We start from the raw sequence: 9429 nt of genomic DNA on the forward strand, positions 1-9429 counted from the left end.
TCGCAAAAAAAAATAAAGCTACTTTACCTTATTTATTTAACTTATTTGCGTTTAATAATTTTCAAATCTATCAACTGGAAATAGGTAAACAACTCTTTACTTCTTATAATATTACCTATTTCCTACCTACTACCTATTTCCTACAAAATATCTAATATATTTCACAATCCCATGTCACATTGATTGTTAACGAACTCCTCCTAAACGACTTGACCGATTTTTATGATTTTTTTCTTGTATAATGTGTAAGTCTGAGAAGAAGTTGTAGGCTACTTTTTAACCGACTTCCAAAAAGGAGGAGGTTCTCAATTCGACTGTATTTTTTTTTTATTTTTTTTTTTATGTATGTTACCTCAGAACTTTTGACCGGGTGGACCGATTTCGACAATTTTTTTTAAATCGAAAGGTGGTGTGTGTCAATTGGTCCCATTTAAATTTATTTGAGATCTAACAATAACTTTTCGAGTTATATCTAATAATGCGTTTTTACTTGACGCTTTTTTCGTCGACCTACGTTGTATTATACCGCATAACTTTCTACTGGATATACCGATTTTGACAATTCTTTTTTTGTTGGAAAGGAGATATCCTTAGTTTGGTACCATGATAAGGAATCCAAGGTTCTGATAATGGGATCCTAGAGAAATCGAGGGAAACTCTCGAAAATCCGCAATAACTTTTTACTGGGTGTACCGATTTTGACTATTTTTTCGTCGATCTACGTTGTATTACTCGTCGATGAAATTGAAGTCGTTTTTTTTTTCGTTTGTGAGCAAACACAATTATTATACCTCTAAGCGATAAGGGTGTCCATTCATAATCATATGGCAGAACAACGTTTGCGGACTCAGCTAGCCTATTGTATTTATAAATATGTCTAAAATGAGACATTTTTGTAAACCTCTAAGATGATATTGTAGAAAGAGTAGTGTATAAGGGTAAGAAAAAAAGAATCTCATTAAATTAAATACCTAAAAAAGTTCAGTCTGGAACAAGTACAGAATAATAAAAATAATATGCTATTAAAGAATTACAGTTATGAGCGAAGTTCAAATTGACATTTGCGTATTAAAATAAAAGTTACTTTTTCCATAATAAATAAGAACGCTTGCAGAATCGCCCAGCATTTCGTAATAATTACGTTTACTCGAAAACGAAAAACAAACTTTAAGTATAAGTATTACGTTTTAAAAATTAAATTTTAGAAGTTAATATAATAATTAATAGGTACTTTTTATTCTATGGGACTTCCACGGGATATTGGTCATCCGCAACCATGGCGAATGCAACGCCGCCGAAATATCGAGAATTTCATATATAACAATTGTAGTTCCGTAGAATAAAATGCGTTGATCGTGACAGCAAAAGTTGGAAAACTTAAATATGTAAATAAATAACATAATTTACAGTTCAAAAACTTACCACTTACGAGTGTATGAAAGTAATGTAACAAATTACCAATTGTTTTCACTGTAAGCTTATGTTAAAATCAAAGTTAATATTTTAAATTTAACAAAAGGCACTGAAATCTCTCAAACACGTTTGTTATCAACAACTGACGCAAGCGAAAAAACAAATGTACCTACCTAATTCACACAAATCATAAACAAGAATTTTTTTGTATTGTTACATCAGAATACACTTACAAAAACAAATATTAAATATAGAAAATCTCATCATTTAATAAATTACAATACATCATACTCGGCCTGAGGCTTAACAATATTATTATTATAAAGCTGAAGAGGTTGTTTGATTGTTTCTATAAACGCGCTTGTCTCGGGAACTTCTGGTACGAAATCATTTTTTTTAATTTACTAAGGAAGACTTCTATTAGACTTTATAATATTTTATTACGTTTATTCCTCAAATTAATTTAACCCGCCTAATTGGTGGGGCACAGCTACTTCTCAATATTTTGAAGATGAAATTATCTTAACATTAAAATTAAACATTTTGTTATCCTGCTCTTATAGTCGGTAAAAAGGAATGCTTTTTGTTCACATTCTTCGTAAATAATATTCGCTGTAAATTGAAATTTATTTTCACGTATCACGATTCCGTCTGTGACATCCCATTACTGGGTATATCCTTCTCTCCACGTACGAAAAGGATTGGAGCGTTATCCACCACGCTGCTCCACTGCGGGTTGGCGGATGTAACTGTTTTTAGTTTCATTTATTTTTTATTTATTTTTTCTTATACCGTTAACAGAAAATGTTCGTAAATTTATTTAAATAGTAGAAACTGCTTTGACATGTAAATGCAGTTTTTCTTAACAAATTACTTTGTAATTTCACAATTTGCTGTATTATGCCTTATTGTCACAAAATAACAAAAATACTAGGCTTTATTTATTAGCTAACTAGCTGACCCAGCCACGTGTTGCTGTGGAAAAAAAGGATAAAAATATATGTAAATTCTATATTTAAACGTGCCATCTATAATCTAGAAATAGAAATACGGCGCCATCTACTGAATATCTGTGCAACTTAAATGCCGAACCGCCATCTATCAGGATTTTATAGAACTAACCGATAAATACGACACTAAAGTCGTTTATTAAACATTTCACTTGTAATAATAATAAACATTTAATTTGCAATAACAAATGTTGAGATCAATAATTGAGTAAAAACAAAATATAAAAAAATTACAGATGCTTAAAAAATTGATAACAATTGAAAAATCAGTCCAGTGTCATTTTATAAAGTGTGCATGAGAAGCAAGAGAGTGCAAACTAAGTCCCTAAGAAGAGATACAGCTATTTCTCCTCTCTAACCTACTGTTTTGTCTAGTTATACTTCTCCATTGAAGATTATTTCATGCTTTTGTCATAAAAAACCATCTGCATCTGGTGCTATTAATATAAAGAAAAGGATCAACTTTATGGATGATGAAAAATCAGAGAGTTATGTAGCTTGAGGTATTTAAAGAAAAACAAATAATATATTTTTCACGAAACTACACCAAACTAACATCTATTGTCTTAATTAATTTATATTTGGGAGTTTTAAATAAAACTATTCCGTTCGTACAAACTTCGAAAAATGTTTTTGTTTTTTTTTGTTCCTGTCATTAACAGTCAATCAATTTTATAAAAATATGCTATCATCATTTATAATATAATATATAAAAGTTAAGTATTGCTTGCGGTGAAGTTCAACATTATTTTAGTTTTTTATTATATAGGTAATTTAAGTTACCACTAAACTGTTATTATACCTAATTACTTTGTTGTTTTCAGTTTTTTTAGTTCCGAAGCAAAGATATCGGAATTATTTTTGAAAATAATCTAACCACGATTGCGTCGACTTAGGGCAGGTTTCTGCTGTCTGCTTTTACAAAATCGATGTCCATGATAAAGTTGACAGAATTTGTTAAATATTGCAAATAAATCACACAAAAACAATGGATAATATAGGAAAATCTTAATAAAACAAATTCTAAATTCAAAAGCATATAAATACAACAAGCAGATAAACGCGGTTACAAGCATGAAGCAAGTGACGTCATCATAAACCCTACTAATCAGGAACGTTCTAAGTCACGTGACATACGCTTAAAAATTCATTTGTATTTATTGATTTTTAAATTAATTAATTATTTTTTTCAACTTACATTATTGAATAACCATTTTTAAACTCATAATATATACTAATAACAGTAATTTACACTTTATTTTTCTCATTGTCAAGTAGCCCATTGGTTCCGTAGTTTCGGAGTTTATTTGCTAAAATACATCGTGACTCGAAATTTTTATGTAGGTATATAAATTTACATAAGTAAATAATAAAGTCGCGGGAACAACTAATGTTCAATTATATTACGTGGGTTAAAATGGGACATATATCAAAAACGCATCTAAAAACGTCCTAACAAAGATAATATTTGGCAACACATAGAGAAATGTGTTGATATATTTATAACAAGTAACTAATGCGTCATTCAATGTTAAAACGATAAGTTCAATGACTTAATAATAAATAAACATTATTTTACGTGTGAAGATTTCATGGCAATTGATTATCACAATTATTAAATAACTTACAACTTTGTACTAATCTTTAATTATGTTGCCAATTTGCTTACTGGCTGCTTTTACAATCAACTTGGTAAATAAAAAAAAATTAAAAAATTAACACCCGTTGTCGGCGTTTAGAAGGCAAGTAAAAATGGCGCATGCATGGGCGATTTACAATGTAGCTGGCATGCCTAAAAGCTAACCCGATAAACAGAAATAAATTGGTTAAATCGCTAACAAAATAATTTCGACTTAAGCAAATACACATAGGGTACAAAATGCAATAGAGCATTCTGTAAAGCATTTTCGCCGTATTTTGCAGGCCCGCGGCGAAATTGTGACGTGCATTTGTTTACTCGCGACCGCAACATGCCGAATTCACTAACGAACTTATTATTCGAAATTCGAATGCCAGTCTTCAGAGCTTCGAGCGCGTTATTTATGTTTATAGCAAGCACTATTTCGCACTGGCGTTGCTGCGTTATATATTTACGCATCCGTTCAGCTCAGTGTCTATGACATGGTAATCAGGGCGTGCATCAGGGTAGTGTAAATGACGAACTACTGACATTTTTATGAATTTACGAAAAACGTTGGAGCTTAGCAGAAGACACTGCATAAGCGGATAATTTTCCAACCAAGAATGACGATCTTTATCACGTTTTAACTGATATGACTAATTTACGTATGCTTGGACTCACAGTGAGGATACCTACAGTAAAACTTCTTTATGCACGCTTGACTTTGGGAGTAAGCTAGTGAATGCGTGATGAGCACGTTACGAAAAGTGTGATCCGGCGAAGCGAATCGAAGTTAAGAGAAAGAGATTTAAGTAAGATGTAGATAAAGAAGTTTTACTTCAGTCGTGTGGTTAAAAGAACATTCGTTTGTCTAAATATCTTACTTATCCAAGCGGAAAGAGAACCAAAGATCACCGTTTTTAATAAAACTTGCGTAGGTACATATAAATGTTTATTGTAATACAATTACCGAAATAAAAAAAAAAACAAGACAAATAATTTGAATATAATTTGTATTTTGTGAAGCTACAATTTAAGCGATTAGTCTAGTAACTACTAGAGGACAAGGAATCAATATGCGAACAATTATTTCAGGAAACAAAACAAGTATCACAATAAATAAATAAATAAATATTTACACAATATACACACGGTCGTCTGTTCCTAAAGTAAGAAACTTAATGCTTGTGTTATAGGTAACAGCCGACTGGTATATAGCTACATATTTTTTTCGATAAACATACTTATAAATAATACATATATAAATATATAAATAAATATTTATATTACACCTAGACTCGGGGTGGGAATCGAACCCACAACCCTCGGAGCAGAAAGCAGGGTCACTAAAAACTGCGCCAACTGGCTAGTCCAAATGTAATCAGTGTAATCAGTTTTATGTTATCCTACCTATTAGTCAATTAACCCTTAAAAAATCTATTTGAGTAATGAACTTTTTGAACTATTTGCCGCTAGTAGTTGAACAACTAATCTATCAATTAATAAAGAAACTAGTCCAGGTTAAGTAACTAATTAAACAATCAATCGAGCAACCAGTCGTATAATTTTAAAAAGAGGTTAAATAAGCATAAGATCGGTTTTATTTAGAATCTAGCAACTAAGTAGTGCACTTTTTTGCAGTAAATTAATCTTGTATCTATTCAAAGAACTAATCTAGTGACTAGTCAAATAATATCTACTACACTAGTTGAGTAAATATTGAACAATTCAGAATAGTTTTGTAATTAATGGAACAACAATAACAAAAGCAATTAGTAGTCTAGTGTCTTACAACGATTCTAGTGACTATCCAACTAGCAAAGTGTCGCGTAATAAGTCAAGTAGGTAAATAATCAAACAACTAATCTAGTAACAAGTTAACCAACTCGTCGAGTCACCGGTCAGACGAAAATATAGAAACCACTACAGAAACTGAGGTTATAGATATGTATATCTATTTATATATTTATACGTGGAGCAAAAACTTTGTATAACCTTTATACCAAAACTAGCGGCCCGCTCCGGCTTCACACGGGTATAAAATATAAATAAGCCTATTCATTGAAAAAATGATTAAAATCGATCCAGTAGTTTTGATTTATTCATTACTGCCCGTGGCGCGCACGCGTTAACTTTAGAGTAAAACAATTCTTCTTTCCCTAAACCATGAAGATTTCCTGCTACCTTTGGAATGTCTAAAATTCATACACTAAATTTTTACTTATTTACTTTTTATACTATACTTATAGGAAAATATTGCTGCAAAGGGCCATATAGATCTATATTAAATTAACAATGTATTTAAGGTATTTAATTAGATAAGGATTAATGCTGTATTGGTTAAAATCGCTTCGAAAATTAGCCATTATTTGTCGTAAAAAGTAAATGACAAAAAAATGTTATTGTGGGATATCCATAAGATATAGACATATACCATAGCGGTGTTTTCTGTAGACTTTTTCAATGTGTACAATACTTAGTACATTATTTTGATAAATCTCGTAGGGTTCAGCCTGCGTTTGCAATGTAAGCGGAAAAAATGTAATTATTTACGACATCACATTAGAAACCTCAAAAATAACATATTTGTCCCCTATTTAATGGATGTTATTATACATATAAACCTTCCTCTTTAATCACTCTATTTATTAAAAAAAACCGCATCAAAAGCACATAGGGACTTAGGGACAGAGAAAGCGACTTTGTTTTATACTATGTAGTGATTGCGCGGACGGAAGAGTATGAAATTTATATAGAGGGGTGAAGAATGCTAATATTTTTTTTTAAATTATGCACAAAAATATGTATATTAAATAAAAAAATATATTTATATATATATATATATATATATGTTCAAACTTATAATTTGTATTAATAATGGTCGAATTTCGACCACTGGGCGACCACTAGTATGAAGTTATTGTTTAACGAAGTATTGTTGAAAACAATAAATAAATTCTGTTCCTTAACATACACAGTCACAAAAGTTAAAAATGAATATTGGAAGCTTTAGAAGCTTGTCGAGACCTTTAACTTTATGCTATAAAACTTAAAAGTTCCTTAGGCAATAAAATGTTCGCACCCTTGCTGTCAAATAATAAGTTATATCTACTTATATTCTATACTAATATTATAAAGCTGAAAAGTTTGTTTGTTTGTTTAACTGCGCTAATCTCAAGAACTACTGGTTCGACTTAAAAAATAAAATGATTTTTAACCAACTTCCAAAAAAGGAGGAGGTTCTCAATTCGACTGTGTATATATATATATATATGTATGTTACTTCAGAACTTGACTGGACGGACTGATTTCGATAATAAAATTTTTAATCGAAAGGTGGTGCGTGTCATTTGGTCCCATTTAAATTTATTTTAAATCTAACAAGTACTTTTCGAGGTTATATCTAATAATGCATTTTTACTTGACCATTTTTTCGTCGACCTACGTTGTATTATACCGCATAACTTTTTACTGGGTGTACCGATTTTGATGGTTTTTCATCGAAATCTGATTAAAACTTTTTGAGTAATCTTTGATAACGCGTATTTACTTGACTATTTTTTCGTTTACTTACATTGTATTACTTGCCGATGTAATTGAAGTCGATTTTAGGTTTCGTTAGCGAGCAAATACAATTATTGTGTCCAACGGCCCATTTAGTACGGTACCGAGGAAGGTTATAGGGAATTTTTCTTCAAATCAACGCATGTGAAACCGCTGGGTTTATGTAAATAAGTGACTGTAGTTAGATCCTAAAAATGTGTTACAATAATAGTAAATTCTGATTAGTGTAAAGCTACAAAGGCGTACCTACGTTATTTTATAACATATTTAGTTCTAAAAACATTTTCTACGTAGATATAATTAGTATAATAAGCTATTTATTTAACAATAACAATTAAATGTCTATAACATATCAGGCATTCATTTAACAAAATTTGTTAAAAGAATACCTACTTAATTGTATTTTTTTTTGTGTTTAATAATCTGTTCAAAATGCAAAAAAAAATGGTGAGATAATCAGACATCATTTATCAAATAGGTAATTGTGTTCGTGTATAAACAACCATACCATGTCTACTTCGCAGTAACAAAAATTATAATGATTATATTTAGTAGAATAACATTTTATAAAATATACATAGTGAAAGATTTTTTTTCAGAGAGTTTTGTGTCGGATTTAGTAACATATTATAAATAAAAAAGAAAATCAAAACAAACGAAGGGGACACCCGGGTTTGAACCGGGGACCTCTCGATCTGCAGTCGAATGCTCTACCACTGAGCTATATCCCCACACGATACGTGTTTTGAAAATAGCATATATATATATGTAGGTACTTATTACTGTAACAATTTTTTATGTTTAAAAAATATAATACAGCTTAAAGGAATTTTCAAATAACTGCGAATAATGTATTAATCGCACCTACTCCTAAATACATATAAATAAGTTCTTACAAAACTAAACAAAATGTAGGAAACATAAATAAAATAATCTAATGATAAAGAAATTAAAAATTGTTATTAATCATTTTATTACAATAGGTTTGTATGATTTAAACAAAAATATTTTGTTATTCCTTTAAATTTAGTTGTAACGCCATCTATTTATCGTTTGGAAAGTTAGTTATAAAGGTCGTACAAAATTTTTCCTCTTGAAACGCGCTGGAAACTGGCGTAGAATCATTGCAAATTTGAAATTATGTTACACCAGATGTCACGAGCAGCAGTCTTAAATTCGATAATCACTAAATTCAAATATATAATTATTTTATTAGGTATCAGAAAAGACAAAACAAGAGTAACATTTTAGCGTTATTGCTGATAACACGATTATGATTAAATGTGTTCGATTATGATTAATGTGTTTAATTGTATGATATTTTACATTCATTTATGAAACTTAAGTATGTAATAAATTAAATAAATGTATTCCTAAAGTTTGTCATTCATAAAAAAAAAAAATATATATATAAATGCGTGATTATTTACGAATACAAGTACTTTGAAATTTATTTTACTGAATATTGGAATACAAATTTCAATATAAGTTACTATAATACAAGTTACTAATAAGTTACTATAATACAAGTTACTAATAAGTTACTTAATAATGTCAAAAAAAGTCTCATCAGATATTCTACAGGAACCTTAAACTAAAGAAAATTTTGCGGATTTAATTTTTCTGATCTAAGATGTAGTTGGAACCATAAAACATTATTTTGAATTTCCTGAATTAAACATGATTAATAAGATAAAAGTAAAAAAAAAACTAGGTGTTTCCAATATTTTATAGAATGTAGTAACAGTAACAGTAGTAACATAGATAATACACTAATATATGAGTAGTAAGTTGACAACCCTGCTAGCGTCAGGCAGTTTA

The 9429-nt window shown here is 29.9% G+C and overlaps 1 non-coding gene across 1 annotated transcript; it reads right to left on the reverse strand.

Moving 5' to 3' along the window:
• Positions 1-8267: 8267 nt before the first annotated feature.
• On the reverse strand, positions 8268-8339 carry Trnac-gca. The gene has a single exon. It is a non-coding gene; the product is annotated as a tRNA-Cys (tRNA).
• Positions 8340-9429: the final 1090 nt, after the last annotated feature.

Source organism: Melitaea cinxia, chromosome 7, assembly GCF_905220565.1.
Source record: "Melitaea cinxia chromosome 7, ilMelCinx1.1, whole genome shotgun sequence".
NCBI lineage: Eukaryota > Metazoa > Arthropoda > Insecta > Lepidoptera > Nymphalidae > Melitaea > Melitaea cinxia.